This window comes from Triturus cristatus, chromosome 7 (genome assembly GCF_964204655.1).
Source record: "Triturus cristatus chromosome 7, aTriCri1.1, whole genome shotgun sequence".
Lineage (NCBI taxonomy): Eukaryota > Metazoa > Chordata > Amphibia > Caudata > Salamandridae > Triturus > Triturus cristatus.
The window spans coordinates 1,320,396,202-1,320,414,282 of record NC_140590.1 but is presented as its reverse complement, the minus strand read 5'-3'; the positions used below and the strand labels follow the sequence as shown (position 1 = coordinate 1,320,414,282).

Below are 18,081 nucleotides of genomic sequence, written 5' to 3'. Positions count from 1 at the left end.
ACGGTGCATGACGGGGCTTCTATCAGATTTGAAGAACCCTTGTCTGCTCTACCGCATGATGCTGGAGTGTACTGTTGTGGTGACATAAGCTGAATCAGAATATACTGTAATTGTTTCTCCTTCCCCCTGCTAGTAGATCGGCAGCCTGAGCACAATAATGAGATGGCAAAGTTATCTGTTCTGTTATCTGCGGAGTATCTGAAGAATCATGCTGCATGACTCTGTCCACTGTTGCCCCTGTATGTCTTATTCCTGTGCCCTCATGTATTGTGATAGATATACAACACTATCTGGAATAGGGTCTTCTCTTGCTTTGCTACAATCGTCTGGGGTATATGTGGCACAATCATGGGTGTCATCGTCTGTATCTGCAATGGGGTGTGCAAACAAGGTGACAAAGTTGACTGTGTGGTACTTGACTATCTTGAGAGAGGTTAATGATATTATTTCATAGCTTGATACTCTGTTTAGTGTCGTCTTGATCTTCTGAATAATTTTAAACCCTGCATGTTCAGCGTACAATGTCAAGAGGTGCACCCATAACAATGGGAGCACTTTTCTCAACTGCAAAGGTTGCTGTGGCCAGCGCTTGCTCGCAGGGGTAATGGCCTTTCATAACAGAATCAAGTAGGCCACTAAAGTAGGCAATTGGTTTGTGGCCTAAAGGATACTTTTGGGTGGGGACAGCTGTCATCACCTGGCCTTTGCAGTGGCAAAAAAAGGAAAAACTCTAAATTGTAGTCTGATGTTCCTAACGCTGGTGTATTTGTTATCTCTGTCTTTAATTTGCAAAAATGTTCCCGCATCTCTGCAGTCCATGTTATTCTGTCCTTCTGTGTCTATACATATTTGATGGATGCCAGCAAAGGGGCTATTAGGGTACTATAGTCAAACACCCACTGTCTGACATACTTACATAAGCCCAAGACTTTTTTCATTCCCTTCACTGTTTCGGGCTCTGTCATCTGTCTAATTGATGCTGCTCTTTCAGGTGTAACTTGGTGACCTGAGGATGACAGCAGTTGTTCCAAATAATTGACTTCTTCCTGACAATACTGTAATTTGTGTCTACTTTTTATCCTTGTTGGGCAAGGGTCCAAAGCATGGGCACATTGTCTTTTCTGCATTGCTCATTTGGGGCACTGCAGATCAGTAAGTCGTCGACATATTGCAGTATTGTGGTGTCACTTTGAAAATGGCGAGGTCATTCTTGACTGCCCTGTTAAAGACGCTGGGGGACTCACAGTACCCCTGAGGTAACGAGAATGGAGGTATTGAGAACCGCGGAATAAAAATGCGGTCAAGTAGTTACTGTCTAGGTGCAGTGGGATGCTAAAGAATGCATTGTTTTAGAACTGTAACTCAAAGTATTTAGCATCTTTGGGTAGGTTGGTGAGGATGACAGAAGGGTCAGGTACCACTGGAAATTCTAGTATGGCTTTAATTAAGGTGAGCAGGTCTTGAATCATGCGCCACAAATTGCCCTTGGCCTTTTTGACAGGGTAAATCGGTTTATTGCAGGGGGATACACCTGGGTATAGGACTCCCTGCTCTACCAATGCCTGTAAAGCTAGTACAATGCCCTCCTCTGCTTCTTCAGATAGAGGGTATTGCCTCACTCTTGGTAGTATTGCTCCTTCCTTCAAAGTTATTCTGAATGTCACCGCCGTGCGTACAAGGCCTACATCATAGGGGCCTTTGGTCCACAAGTCAGAGGGTACCTGCGCAAGATCGTTGTCCTTGATGGGCCCAAAAACAGTTTTTGTTATTGCAGACCTAGTCTCCAACATGGTGCATAATGGAATACTGTCTTGGAAAACTATAACTGACCTAGAAGGGTCGTCCGCAAACAAGTGGTCATCTGATGCATCTTTTACCTTTATATTAGGATTATGAAAGATGACACAGGCCCACCTCGCACTGGTGTGGTCACTGGCCATCACCATCCCATAGGTGGGAGATCGCTCCACAACTTCTACCTCCAAGAGGAGATATTTACCTGACACTTAAGAGTTTAACTTTTCAGACCCGGGGTTCTGGCATCGAAACAAAAAGTTCCTGGGCTAGTCAACTAGTTTCCCTGTTAGCTCTGCTGTTTCTCCTACAATAGTTTACACTGCTCTAGTAAAGGCTGAGATGTCTATGGGTCTAGCCCTGACCTGGTCACTGTCTGGATGGTGCGTGACCACTCTCATGATGGTCTGGAAGACATTCCTGGTGTTGAGCATATCATAGTCCCATCCTCCTCAAAGCGGATGGACATGTTTAATTTTGCCATAAGATCATGTCCTAACACGTTTGCTGGAGCAGTTGGGGAGAATAAGAGACTGCTGTTAACGTACCTCCTCCCTATCTCCATAGGTTTGGTGAATGGAACCCTCATCACTGCCCCGGAAAACACCTGTATGTCCATAGATGAACCTGACAGTGGGAGTCCTTTCTCACGTATACAGGACCCTACTGGCCCCGGTGTCAATGAGAAGGCTATACTCCCTGTCATTTATGGCGACCGTAACAGTTAATCACAGGCCAGATGAGTCTGGCCTGTGCGTTACCAATAAGACTGGACACATGAGACTACTCCACGGCACCTTCATTGGGCATATCCTCCCATGTAATTTTCCTGAAAGGGGTTTCCTCCCCTAACCGTTACCCCACCTTGTACATTCTGTTGCTGTAAAGTGAGCTGCACTGCGTGTTGTGGCCTATACTGCATTTAGGGAATGGGTTGCTGCACTTGCTGGGGCTGGAACTGTTGTTAATGCTGTTGAAGATATATCACCTGGGGGCACATGGCAAACTGTGCCACCATGCAACCAAGTGGTATAATTTGTTGGCCATATGTTGCCCCTGCCTGGTCATCGCTCTTTTTGATCCTGCATTCTTTAATGAAATGTCATGGCATCCTACAATAATGGCATGTCTGTCCGCTCTGGAATGTGTTTGACCTATTTCCCCTAAATCTTCCTTGCAGTCCTCGCCCATTCCTGTTATTTGTCAGGGCATATTGTTGGGGGTTGCATGGTGGTGTCTACAGGTGGTTATTTAGAAAAAGGGGGTCCCCTGCATAAAGATGGGTTGCCAAGAGCAGGAAAATTATAACTTAGAAAAATATCTTAAGCAAGAACTATTACATTTGAGTTACGGGCATTTGAATGCACATGAATAACTTAAACCAAAAAATGCATAAATTATTAATTAAATACAAACAATGAAAAATCTGGTATATTTTAAATTCAAAATAGCAAAAATATTTGTTTGATGTACAAAATTATTGAGAAAGCGAATATATCATTAGGAGACTATCCATACAGCTGTTCAAAATGTTCTTTTGTGACAAACCTAGCAGTGTTTCATATTATGAACATACAATAAGACACTTTGCTATAAATACGATCAGCTGAACATCTTCTTGAGTAAACATGATATTCTCTGACAAAAAAACTAAATTCATTGATAATAGTCAATAGATGATAACAATGAAATGTGGCTTGAAGATGTAGTTGCAAACAGGTGGCACTCCCAAGGACACTGGCTATCTGGGTAGCTGCAGTGGCAGTTCCTCCCTCAGTCTTTAGTTTCTACTGTACTAATTGGGCCGCTGCTTTTTCAATTTTACCCTTGTCCTGTCTCTTTTTACAAAAATGTATTGTGTGCCTGTATCTCTGTCCATGGTTTGGCTTCTAAGGCTACTTTGTGTTCTAGTTTGTCCTGCCCTTCAGCTGGTAATTCCTTGTTCACTATGTTATATAACAGTATTGCATTTTGTCCAGTCACGTCCCACCTCTCCCCTACCTCCTGATGTCCTTTCTCCTTCATTCTGCTGAGGAATTGTGTTGAGTCTTCATTTGGCTGAATTGCCTGTGCCATGAGGGACCCAATGTCGGGCCGGTTTGGGTACATTCACCTCAGTTGCTTCCAAACAACTCCCCTTACTTTGTTAAAGGGTGCCCCATCACATTTTGAATTAGTTAATATCACATCCTTTACTCCTGCCTTTATGAGCAGTGTCTGTTTCATCTCCTATAAGGGAACTTAGTAAACTCTTGATGTTCCTTATTGCAAGAGTTTAACCCTGCTGTATGTCTTTCAAAACCTGCTATCCACTTCCCTGTTCCATCGGTAAGTGGTGGCAATTGTTTTTAAAGATTTTCTTTGTCCATCAACGGCCATGGGATGTATTGGGGCACCCCTGGGCCTTTAAATATTATGGGTAGTTGTGACAGGACCGTGTTCCTGTGCCCAGCAGGGTGACGCGAGTCGTACTGCCTGGCGCACCATTGCCATACTCGCAATCTGTCCTCCATATAAGGATAATCTCAATCAAGATCCCCTATACCGTGAAAAAAGCACATATCTGAATATGCTATGCATTGTGGTTCAAAAGAACCGTCTTGTGGCCATGGTGCCATATATGGTGCCAGTCCTGCTATGTTGTCAGTGAAAGGGATGACATTGTACCAACTGTTTTCGTGGTAGGCCACTATTTCTTTGGGCGTCAAATCGTCGCCTGGGCGTACAGGGAGTAAACGTGGCGTGTCTTTCCTCAATGTTATCCTCCCTGTTAAATCAAGCGTCCCCTTCCATTCAAATGGATGGGCATGCGCCCGTCATATCTTAATCTGTTCCACTTCCGCTGCCTCCTTTGTAACGCCTGTGCTGCCTTGCTACTGTCTTCTCCCCTCCCTCACAGGCATATTTTGACTCTTCACTGTCATAGTCATCAAGGATGGACATTCTATTAACGTGATCTGAAAGAAACACGTTAGTTAGATTCCTCACCTTAGAATATCCCCAGGCGTCAGTCTGGGTCCGGAAAGATTTTTCATCCGCAATACCCCTTGGGCGGCGATAGGCGTCGTCTGCGGCTCCGCGTCCATCGTCTGCGTCGTGCGCCGGAATGAAGTCGTTGGAGTACTTAGACGCTGCCCTCGCGCGCTGACGTCAGTTCTTCATTTTTCCACGCTAGACAGCACCGATCCGGGAAGAGCTTACCCCTTTAGTCACTTTTTGACTAAAACTTTTTGGACTCTTTTGTCTACTCGACTCAAACTGGTGCCGGTAGGATGCCTGGGTTTAAAGCCTGTGACTCCTGTCACCGACTGATGTCGGTAACGGACCACCATCGTCAGTGCCTTTACTGCCTGGGGGCCGACCACGATGCAGAGTCGTGCCTCGACTGCCAGGCCTTGACCTCGAAGGGTAGGCGGGAGCGGTCCCGCAAGCTTCTTGAGCTCCGACACTCGGCTCCGTGCCGTTCAAGGTTCCGGTCCAGGAGGAGGTCGAAGGACCGGCCGCGGAGCCGCAGCCACCATCACCGCTCATCGGGTTCAAAGCCTTCGGGTAAGTCAAAGCAAAGTAAGAAGTCCAAGAGACGACATCGCTCTTCGGACTCCCCTCGCCGGTCGCGCGACTCGGTCGAGGGTCAGTGTGGTACCACCCCCGCGGCTCCGTCGGAGCCGCAGGAGCCGCGTCCGTCCCATACCCGCCAGTCCCTAGGACTGACGCGACTCCGGCGGAGATCAATGCCTTTTTCTCGGCCATGAGGGGCCTGGCTCCGCCGTCGACGCCTGCAGGTGCGCCTTTGGGCCCCGCGGGCTCGACTGGGCAGCCTAGCGAGCCGGCAGCTCCGGCCCCGGCGTCGACTGCGGTCCCTACGCCGCAGGTCCCCGTGTGATCCAGGCCTGGATCTCAGCCAGCGCCGGTCGACCTCACAACGCCTCCTCCGCTGGCGCCGACACCGGTTCCACCTCCGGCGCCGTCTCCGGACGACGCCGTTCCCCGGTTCAGCTCCGGTCCGGGCCCGGCGTCGCATCAGACGCCGATGAATGACCATATCATCTACCGTCTGGCTCCGGTTCTTTCCCCTGTTTATCAGGAATCGGATGACAGAGGCGACAGGGAGGGGTCTGAGGACCCTATGGGCCTGCAGGCCGAATTATCACAGTACTGGGCAGATGAGCTGGGGGATGCCAGTGGTCTGGACACCTCCCCCGACACTGGCTTCATCTCTCCTCCGACTGTGGCTTCGGAGGAAGGTGCTGCTTTTTACGTGGTGCTGCGCAAGGCAGCTGAAGCCCTTGGGCTGGAGTTGCCTGCTGTGGCCGTGAGGACTAACCTCCTCACTGAAGTGATTCAACCGTCAGCAAGCTCCTCGGAGCCTCTGCTGCAGTTCAATGAGGCACTAGTGGACGTTCTGAAGGGCACCTGGTCCAAGCCCTCCACAGTACCTCCTTTGGATCGGAGCTTGGCCCGGCGCCACCGCCCTGCACCGGGCGACCCCAGTTTTCTGTCCCAACACCCCACGCCCGAGAGTCTGGTTATCCAGGCCTCTACTTCCCAATGCTTCTTCCCATCTGCTCCTCCGGATCAGGAATCCAAGAGGCTGGAACAGTTCGGTAAGAAGCTGTTCTCTTCTCTTAGTTTGGGTCGGCGGTCTTTGAACACCGCTTGCCTCTTGGAACGTTACTCTCACTCTCTGTGGGATACGGTGGAGGACGTGCTGCCCCAGTGTCCGGAGGAGGCCCGGACACGGCTCGCCCAGGCTCTTGCCGACGGTTGAGATGCAGCAAGACATGCTATACGATGTGGGAGACTACGGACTCGCTGGGTAGGGTGATGTCAACCACAGTGGTGCTCCGTCGCCACGCCTGGCTGCGGTCCACGTCTTTCTCCAGGGATGTCCAGAGCACCCTCATGGATATGCCCTTTGATGGCACTCGCCTTTTTGGCGAAAAGGCGGATAGCGCGCTGGTGCGCTTCAAGGACTCCCGGGCTACGGCCAAGTCCTTGGGCCTCTCTGACCCGCGACCGCAAACTTCCGCCTTTCGTGGCCAAGGAAGGGGCGCACCCTCACGTCCGCCCAGCCACCAGCCGCAGAACCAACCTGCAAGCGGTCGTGGACGTGGATTCCGCCGAGGTGGTACTGGGGGTCAATATGCCGGTCAGTTCACATCCACCCCGGCAGCATCCGCCTCAAAGCCCTCCTAGTCTGAGCTTTCAGTCCCATTCCACGCCAGTGGGAGGCAGAGTTCGCCATCACCTGCTCCACTGGCGTTCCATCACGTCGGACAGGTGTGTGCTGCAAATCGTCCGAAGGGGCTACTCCCTCCACTTGGAGACGACCCCTCTAGCCATGCCACCGCAGTACCACCGTATGTCGGGGGATCACTTGAATCTTCTGCGGGAGGAAGTTACGGCCCTCTTGGCCAAAGGGGCCGTCGAGCGCGTGCCTAGTCCAGAAGTAGGTCGTGGTTGCTATTCCCACTACTTTCTGGTGCCCAAGAAGGGCAAAGGGGTCTACGTCCTATCTTGGATCTCAGGAGCGTCAACGCCTTCCTCCGGAAGGAGAGGTTCAAGATGCTCAACCTAGCTCAGGTTCTGGCTCTCCTAGAGCCTGGAGACTGGATGGTAGTGTTGGACTTGCAGGACGCTTATTTTCACACCCCCGTCCTGCCAGCCCACCGGCGTTACCTGCAGTTCACGGTGGGTCAGGAGCATTTTAAGTTCACTGTGCTCCCCTTCGGCCTCACCAGTGCCCCTCGGGTGTTCACGAAAGTGATGGCGGTGGTCGCAGCTCATCTGTGCAGATTAGGGGTTCCAGTCTTCCCCTATCTCGACGACTGGCTGTTGAAGGCGGGCTCGCCCCAGCAAGTCGTCTCCCACCTCCAGACTACGGCCGACCTCCTGCATTTGCTGGGGTTCTCCATCAATGTGCCGAAGTCGCATCTGAGTCCCTCCCAGAAGCTCCTCTTCATCGGAGCAGCGGGTCCGGGATATTCAGGCTCTGATTCCCATCTTTCAGCCTTTATCCCGTGTTTCGGTCAGGTTGGTGCTGCGGCTACTGGGTCTGATGGCCTCCTGCATCCTGTTAGTGCATTACGCCAGGTGGCGAATGCGGGCTCTGCAGTGGGACCTGAAGTTTCAGTGGGCCCAGCATCGAGGCAACCTGTCCGACCATGTCTTGATCTCGGAGGGCACTGCAAAGCAGTGGCAGTGGTGGCTCACGAACCGCGATTGGGTCAGCAGCAGATCCCTCTCCCTACCCCAACCAGAGCACGTAGTAGTGACAGATGCGTCCCTCCTGGGATGGGGGGCCACATGGGGGAGGCGGAGATCAGAGGACTCTGGTCTCCGGCGGAGACTCGGCTCCATATCAACCTTTTGGAGCTGAGAGCGATCAGACTTGCACTGAAGGCATTCCTTCCCGTTGTCCGGGGAAGTGTGGTGCAGGTGTTCACGGACAACACCACCGCCATGTGGTATTGCAACAAACAGGGCAGGGTGGGATCGTGGACCCTTTGTCAGGAGGCTCTGCGCCTCTGGACATGGCTGGAACATCAGGGCATCACCCTGGTAGTTCAACATCTGGCGGGCTCTCTGAACGCTAGAGCAGACGAACTCAGCCGCCGGTGCATGATGGATCACAAATGGAGTCTAAACTCTGAGGTGGCGCAAGGCCTCTTTCGGCAGTGGGGAGAGCCATGGTTAGATCTATTTGCCACCGAAGAGAACGTGCAATGTCAGCAGTTCTGCGCGTTGGAGTTTCCAAGGCGACACTCGCTCGGGGACGCTTTTCGTTGCGAGTGGAGTTGCGGTCTGTTGTACTCCTTTCTGCCTATACCACTTCTGCCCAAAGTCCTGAAGATGATCAGGCGCGACCGGGCCCAAGTCATCTTGGTGGCTCCGGATTTGGCACGAAGGCACTGGTATCCCGAGCTACTCAGTCTGTCAATCGATCCCCCGATACGACTGCCTCTTCAGGAGGACCTTCTGTCGCAGCAGCAGGGGACGGTCCTCCACCCGAACTTGTACAGTCTCCACCTTCATGCTTGGAGATTGAGCGGCGACAGTTGATGCCATTTGACTTGCCTCCTGAAGACTGCGATGTGATTCTGGCAGCCAGGCGTCCCTCCTCAAAAACTGTATACGCCTGCAGGTGGAACAAATTTGTGGCATGATGCACAGCAAAGACTGTGGATCCCCTTTCCGCCCCTCTTTCTGAGGTTCTCCTCTTTCTTCTTTCCATGGCCCGGCAGGGCTCTGCTCTGGGCACCCTGAAAGGCTATCTTTCTGCTATCTCTGCTTTCTTACGGCTTCCTGATCAGCCTTCTCTTTTCAAATCCCGTTTCTCGTTTTTTCAAGGGCATTACTCACATGTTTCCTCCTGTCCCCTTCGTAATGCCTCAGTGGGATTTGAACCTAGTCTTGACATTTCTGATGTGCGCTCCCTTTGAGCCTCTACATAATTGTCCCCTTCGTCTTCTGACTCTTAAGACTGCTTTCCTGGTAGCCATCACCTCGGCTAGACGGGTGAGTGAACTCCAGGCTCTCTCTTCTAAGCCTCCTTTTCTTTCTGTTCATCCGGACAAGGTTGTCCTCCGGACTAGTCCTTCCTTTCTTCCGAAAGTGATGACTCCCTTTCACATCGGGCAATCTGCCACGTTGCCCACCTTCTTTCCGAATCCTTCGAAAGAGGAAGAGAGGCTCCACCGTCTGGACCCAAAACGGGCACTGTCCTTTTATTTGGACCGCACCAAACAGTTCCGGGTGGACGACCAACTCTTTGTTGGCTACGTGGGTGCTAAGAAGGGGCGGGCGGTACACAAACGAACCATCTCGAGGTGGGTCGTGTTGTGTATAAAAGCTTGTTATTCCTTGGCTAAAAAGGATCCTCCTGTAGGGCTGAGGGCCCATTCCACCCGGGCCACAGCGGCGACTACTGCCCTGGGCCGAGGAGTCCCCTTGCAGGACATCTGTCAGGCAGCAACGTAGGCCTCGCTGCACACGTTTGCCAAGCATTATTGCCTGGACAGCCAAGTCCGGAGAGATGGCTTCTTTGGCCGTTCTCCAGGACTTTCTAGTGTGATCTTGGTTCGCAGACCCACCACCGGGGTTGGTATTGCTGGGATATCTTTTCTAAGGGGAGGAATCTAACTAACGTGTTTCTTTCAGATGAACAAGTTACTTACCTTCGGTAACGATGTATCTGTAAGAAACATTAGTTAGTTAGATTCCTCACCGACCCACCCATCCTCCCCGTTCTGCGAACCAACATCTAGGGTTAATGCTATCCTTTTCAGGGCCCTAGATTTTTTGGCACCAGTGTCGGTCTCTTGCATGGCTCTGCGTTCCTGGCACGGAAAGCTATGTACAAGAACTGACGTCAGCGCGCGAGGGCGGCGTCTAAGTACTCAGACGTCATTCCGGCGGACGACGGACGCGGAGCCGCAGACGACGCCTAGCGACGTGCAAGGGGTATTGCTGACAAAATCTTTCCGGATCCAGCCTGACGCCTGGGGATATTCTAAGGTGAGGAATCTAACTAACTAATGTTTCTTACTGATACATCGTTACCGAAGGTAAGTAACTTCTTCATCTGTGATATTGTCTAATGCCCCATCTGATCCTATATAAGATCTTTTGACATCCTGTCTTCTTCACCTATGAGGTTATGTGTGCGAAGGAAGTCCACTGATTTTTTGTGTTCTATCCTTTGTGACCGATCTAGGGCCCTCTTATACCACAGGGGCACTTCCTCCTTATCCCAGGTCGCTCTTGAGTCTATCTGTCCTTCTTCCCGTACCTTGACCCACTTGCCTTCAACACCCTCCTCTGGTCTTGGGGGTGCAGGCCTCCAGAGCACTGCAAGAGGTGTTTGGTTTGAAGGCTAACATTCCTGTCCTCTTTTTACTGGGACTTGAGTCATTTGTCCAACTAGCAGCTTTCCCAGTAACATTCCCTGTGTGTCCTTTGACCCTGGCTTTGGGCACTGACCTGCACCTTCATCTTCCCCCAGTAGGGGTCATCTTCTAAATGAAGTGTGAAAGTAGCATCCACTGTTCCTACATATGTATTGGTGCCTCAACCCGACATCTCCAGAGGTGTTCTGGCCATTCGAGGACATGGAACTAGCCGGACATATTCACCATGTTCGGAAGATGGTTCCGATGGTGGGCTGCACTCAGGGTCTGCATATCATACAGCAGGGGGATGTGAGGCGGTGGGAAGTGAGTTTGATGTATTAGCCTGCACTGTATACATGCCCTGTACCTTTGCAATGTCTAAACTTGCTTGCACCTCTTGGTAGGGGGGTGGAGGAGCTGAAGTAGGAGAATGAGATCTAATTATGTCTTCATTTTGTCTAGTTTCTTCCCATTGTATTTACTTTGTAAGAAGGTAGCTATGTGTTTTAAAGTTGTATTATCAAACTAGCCCTTTTCCGGCCAGTCATGTGCAAGTTTTGATGTTGCCTTATGACACTCTTTACAGTATTTCTCTATTCTGGCCTTGTTGCCAGGGAACACCTTCACCATGTGTTCTAATGGGGTCCCCATTATTTATTCAGTGTACTTGGCCTCGTTTAATCTTATACTCAGGCCTTACTTGTTCTTATCATAAATATTCAGTCTTCCTAATGATATTGCTTATTCAAAATGTTTTTGTACTTTCTACTGTATACCCTTATCTACCTAATGGGGTATTTCCTGACTTCACATAAATCATTTTCGGGCCATGAAGGTGGATATCGGACATGCTTATCCCTAATCTTTGTAGAACTTCATTTATACATGTGTTTTGGGCTTGTGCATTTATAGGTGGCTTAAGTGGAATATTACCTGATATAAACACAATGACGTTATCGTGAATATAGACAACTATTTGTTGAGCCTGTGGGTTATTGTTATTCATATCTAAATTCCACACTGGGAGGTCCCTATTAAATGCATATAGTAAAATATCGAACACCAGGTATTCATCTGGAAAATATATTAGGTGATCACAGGAAGGGTGCCTGTGGTTCCACTGAAATGTGGCTATTATTTCAATATAATCTGTTGTTGACCCTACGATGGTATCAGTGCCACCTATAAACAATAAACCTAAATATTTACATAAAGGACTATTCACTTTGAGCCCTGCCCTGTCCTGCGTGTTAGTTAAAACGTTTCCCCACTTCCAATGTCTTTTAGGTTTTCTTCAACTATGTCAAAAATATTAACTATATCTTGATATACCTCTTTTTTGTCTATATTATTGGTATAGAGGGCTCTGGGATATTGTGGGCCTATATTTAAGTATCTGTCCATGGTGATTATGATATATTATCCTCAGGCCATTCTCCTCACTACTCATAGAGGTAGTAGGTCAATTCCTTGGGGGTCTTTCTGGTTGGTGGCTCACCAGCGGTTAACGACCGCAACCGGCTTTGTAGATTTTAAAGCCAAATCCACTATTCTAAGTGTGCGAAGATTAAGTTTGGAATCACCTGCGAGGTAGTAAGGTACATTCCTATCTAAACAGTCTGACAACTCATCTATTGTCTTTTTATCCTGAAAATATTTATCTAGATCCCCATCTATACGTTCTTTTACGATCATGAGAGTAATAGTAGTATCAGCGTTTGTTATGGGATTCATGAGACTACTACACTACTCCAACACTGTAATATGTTGGACAATGTCCTTTTATTTAATTCTTTGAAGGGCTCTTTTTAGTAATCTGACAGTGGTACTTCTGTCACATCAATGTATGTTGTCCTGAGACCTAATGTTGATGTGCTGTCAATACCTAGACACTCATAAATTTCTGACATTAAAGGATTAAACTGTATTGGTAGTGATGGTCTACTAGGGTCAGTGCCGTTAGAAAGGGCCACAGAGAGACCGTTATAAAAAATGGATAATTAAATCAGGAATTAGTTACCTGCGTACCCTGGAGACATGTGTCTAAGTAAAATCCTTTCCTAGAATTCTACAATATGTCTCACAAAATAAAAAATCTTAACTTCATAACATAACAATAAAACTACAACATGGCATATGTCTGTGGTCACTTCTCTTCAGATTTATGTAGACATATTTATCTACTCTAAACTACATACTGGGGCAAAAGACTACTACTGCTTGCTTCTCCCAGACTCCTAAGGAGGATAACTTTTCACTGCTTGCAACTACCAACTGTGGCTTTCAGACTTGGGAGTCTGACTTGAGTGTTCTGCCCATACTCAGTATAAAGTACAAAGTGAACACCGGGTTTCCACCTGTTCCTTTACCACAATGTCAGAACGTACGCTGGCTGTCCAGCCTCAAGTCCTACTCCTCCCCTGACCACTTTTGATTTAGCGAGGTCCCCTAGTATCTTGCAGACTTACCACAAGTGTCCTTTACTATTGTGTCAATACAGGACCAGGCATGCATATGTCAACATATAGATAATAACATATAACAAATTCTACTGTCAACATGCTACTTGTAAAATAAAAAGAACTAAATTCGCTCTGTTCTCACCTTTAATGATGCCAACTCCTCCTACCTGGCAAATGAGAGGACTTTGAAAAACTGGTGTCTTTCTGGCGCGTCAATATGTTAGAGGGAAAAATCTCTGTTTAAAGAAACAGCAAGTAAGACAAGTTAACAATAGAATATGGTTTTAATGCATTAATCAGCTGGAGAGATCATCCAGGCTCAACCAAGACTGAAATCTGATGGCAAACTTACGGTTCAGAAACAGCGGCCTATATACTCTAAAACCGCAACAGAAAACTTTTTACAAGCATAATATGCGCGTCACAAATGTATTAGAATAAATCAGCTGATACAAGAATTTCTTGGAAACAAGGAGCATATAGATGTGGGCCACATGGCCCTCGCTTAACATATTTAGCGGAACACCCCCCCCCCTGTGTTTTTTCTGTTATCAGAATCTAGACATTATTAACATTTCACGTACATCTATTTTTCTGCGCAGCAAGTGATTATATGTTTGCTTGATGCTTATTGGCTATGCTTTTCTGACCTTTTCCATGTGGTTTCATCCATCAAGTGTGAAATGTGTTTTTTAGTAGAAGCATGCATTTGCGTCACTATGAACAGAGGCAGGACGTGCACCTAGACCATTACATCCTGTGTATGTACTTAGTCAATGTGTGCATGCATCAGTAACATGATTACAAAGAAAATAGACTTTAACGTGATTGGCGCATTTCAGCCTGTCTCTCTAGCAGATGGAAATTGTGGTAAACTAATTTTGCAGCTTTAGCGCTTAAGCACTACTGGTTTCCTTGGGGCATGGCTTGGACAGCAATGTTGGGCATGGCTTGGACAGCAATGGGTGCAGGCACCTGACTCCATAGCTCCGTTGACCCTGGGGGCGAGCACCACACAAAAACATACATGCGCTGAGAGAAACAGGAAGGCGGTGGCACCAGAGGACGTCGTAACAAGCAGAGAGACTGCTGTGCCGCGTAAATCAATTGAGCAAGCAACGAGGGAGGTGGAAACCCAAGAGGGAAAGACCCTGATCAGAAAAGAGGACCCAAGATGGTGGCCGCAAGCTGAACTACCCCGAGGCAAAACCCAGATTCAACCACGCACCCGGTTGAGCCCTGCAACCTACCCGTTCACTCTCAGGTAAAGTCAGTGCTGCGGGAAACTCCATAGGATATCGCTGAATTGACAGCGCTGTCTTAGAGGCAAACGGAGGTCCGATAAAAATAGCAGGCGAAACCGAAACAGACACTGGTTGATGGGGGCCACCATTTTGGGGAAACAATAACAATGCGATAGGCACGGTGAACAACGCAAAGCCTTGCTCAGACGGCGGGAGGGAGAGGAAGAAGACTCGCATATAGGAGGGGGCTCATATCACAAACTGAGACATTATTGCATACCGAAGCCTAGTGGAAGAGCAGAGGCACGCCTAACGCTCCAACTGTTCGCAAGTGAAACCAAAACTATCGGCTGGGCGCCGCCATCTTGGGAACGCACTACAACTGCAACATCGTCTAAGCAAGAAACGATAAGCAAGCACAACGTGCTCGTCCAGCATAATGTGTGAGGGGCGACGAAACACTAACTCCGAAAGGAGCGACCAACATAAAGCTCGCAAGCCTTGCGCAGGTACGAATCTCTGGGAAAACAACAAGATAACTTAAGGAGAAAGGAGTCAAAGGCACAGCCGCATTGCCTGATCCGCAAGATTTTACTCGCGCCAGACTACAGTGTGAACTGCGGCATATCACCCCACAAGCTAATGCCCAGTGTAACAATCGGAAGGGGAGCGCAGCCCAAGAGATTCCAGGAGAGACCCAGAACGCAGTCTAAAAGAGCCCAGGACAAACCCAGAACGAAAAGAACACTCCACAGCACCAAAAGACACCACTTACAAGGAACCGTAAAAAATAGGAATAACTGCAGGACGCTGAAACTCAGTGGGATGCAGAGCGTGGAATAACCGAAACCCCCCCCAAAAAAGGGCGCTATTTAACACCGAGCAGCACAGCAAGACTTATAACTAACATACAGCCTACATACATAGACCAACTGGTCATACTCGCCATTCATAGCACAGCACCAGACTGCGACTCTAAGACCGAGATTAGAATCGAGGAATCTAATGACACTTATAAACAAAGAAGACCTATAAGACAACCAATCATAGAGCGGAAGGTCAGAGGAAGGCTCACCCTACAGCAGGAGAAGAGGGGACGAGCAGCGATGGCTGGTAACGATGGGAAGCCCACGCAACAAGCAAAAAAAAATAAGAGTGAGAATCTGGAATCCCCTATCAAACAAAGACCAGACATTAACAGCACGCTGGACATGATCTTAAAAAAATTGGCAGATTTACATGATCTAGTGACATCGACCAAGTAAACCACGGATGCTATACAGCTGGAATTGGCTGCAGTTAGAGCAGGCATACATGCAGCAAATAATAGACTAGCGGAAGTAGAACAGAGGGTAAGCGACGTGGAAGATAACGAACAAAGATCCAACAAGGCTCTGCAAGAACTCTAAAAAATAACAGCATTACTACTAAAACAAACAGCTGAGCTGGACGACCGCAATAGAAGGGGGAACATCAGGATCCTAGGAATCGCCGAAGGAGAAGAAGAGAAAAATGGTTCATGCATGGCCTTCCTGCAGAATAAGATCTCTACTTTTTACATGGTTTTAGTATGACCTCTTGGGCTGGTCCTATCTGGAGGGTTTTGTTGTATTTATTTTATGTACATCTTTTATTCTCTAATGTAGTGTATCTTTCATGATGTAACAATCGAATAAAGATTTGTTGATTGATTGATTGATCCCCAAACACACCAACCTGAAGTTCGATGAACCTCTGGAGCTATACAAAGCCTACAGAGTTCCGGCCTATAGACCAACAAATATGGCTGCGCCGCGACCCATTATATGCAAACCATTGAGACTCCAGCATACGGAAGCCATATTTGCATTGGCCAGGAAAAAACAGAACTTGATGTGGAACGGTCAAAAAATAATCCTCACTCAGGACTACTCATAACACACAGTGGACATAAGAAAACAGTTTCTTGTACAAAGAGAAAAGCTGAGGAAGGAAAACATCCTCTTCTCTTTCATAGGTCCAACGAAATTCAAAATCACGGATAGGGGCAGAATGCACATCTTCGAAGACCTCAACGATCTAACCAACTACTTATGAGGGCCGTCTACACAAGAAATGGAGCTAGCGCAATCAAACGCAAACAAGAGAAGAGCATCACTAGAATTAGAGAGCGTGTGAAGCTAGTTTCACCTTTATAACCAAGGACATCAATTGTTGTTTTTGCACAAATATATATACAACCATCTACCTCATCCTCACTATCTACCTCAATCAAAGTATTATTTCTAATCACTCTGCTACCTCAAGAACCATCGTCCTGGACCGACCTTCAGGAAAGACTGTGAACTTGGAGCTGTTTTGCACCCTGAAGGAACAATCCCTCAATCACCGACGCAGTCAAGCGTTTTTTTTTCTTCAATGACTAGAAGCGAGCACTAGAACAATAATATCCTTTTTTTTTTTCTTTTTTTTTTTTTGAAACCTTTATTACAGAATGCAAAAGATATACAAAGATGGGCCTACAACCTTCAGGCCGGCCGCTAGCAAACAGTGAGAGCATAAAATACAGTCATTAAACACAAGCGGCAAGTGATAAAGGTCCCAGAAGTCGAGGGAAGCGTTGGCGGCCACACCGGCCGGACCCCCCAAATGGCGGTTCCATTTTTTATAAAAAACCACAAACAAATCCACAAGGCAGCAAAAGTCAAAGCAGTATTATGAGCTCCCCTGGGGAGGACCCTACCGATCCACAGGAATAGGGGGGGGGACAGGCCGGGACAGAAACAAAGTAGACACAATGCCCAGAACCAAGGTGACAAGCAGACTAGGGAGACTGGGCCACTGCCAAGTCAGGCGTCAGCGGCGGGGTACAAATCCCGCCACGATAGGAGTTCCAGGGGCCCCACACCTTCACCCATTTCCCAGGCTTACCTCTCGCCACGTACACTACCTTCTCCCGAAACATACACCAATCCATGTTGTCCTTCCACACCGAAACCGTTGGTGACCTCTGGGAGCCCCACAATTGTGCTATGTCACGCTTGGCCACCATATATCCCAGAGTCACCCACCACGTCTGCGGCACCGTATAATCAGTCGGCTCCCACACATTTAGCAGACATCTCCTAGCCTCGGGAAACAGCGCCACATGCGTGACCGCTTGCAACACCGCATGTACACCACGCCAGAATCGCGCCACCTCCGGGCATTCCCACAAAATATGGATGAAGGTCCCTAACGAACCACACCCACGCTTACACAGCCCATCCACGGCATATCCCATACGCATCAGACCCGGCCCCGAAACATAGACCCCGTGGAGTATTTTGAGCTGGACGAAGCGAAGGCGGGCCGGTATGGCCACCTCTATCGGGGAGGCCACCGCAGACACCCAGTCCTCGTCATCCAGCTCCAATCCATCGGCGACCCATGCCTCGCGAAGGCCAGTCAGCAGTCCCGAGCGATCGTTGATGAGCTTTTTATAAATCAATGAGATAGTGCCATCCGGTACATGCCCATCTAGCACTCTATCTTCCAGAGGGGAGCACTCCGGGATGGAGGCAACATCCGGTAATACAGAACACAGCGCGTGACGAACCTGTACATATCTGAAGTACTCCCTGTCCTGCAACTGGAATTCCTTCTGCAGCTCATCAAACGTTTTGAATCCCCCCCTCGTCCAGAGATCGCCTACCCTGCTGATGCCTATCA

General features: G+C 48.6%; 1 protein-coding gene and 1 pseudogene across 6 annotated transcripts in view; one reads left to right on the top strand and one right to left on the bottom strand.

Annotated features, from left to right (window-relative positions):
• Positions 1–18,081, top strand: part of RALGAPB (Ral GTPase activating protein non-catalytic subunit beta) — a 2,310,294-nt gene that overhangs the window by 617,392 nt on the left and 1,674,821 nt on the right. The gene's annotated exons all lie outside the window — the stretch shown is intronic.
• The window catches only part of LOC146811954 (uncharacterized), a 35,623-nt pseudogene continuing 20,135 nt past the window's right edge, over positions 2,594–18,081 (bottom strand).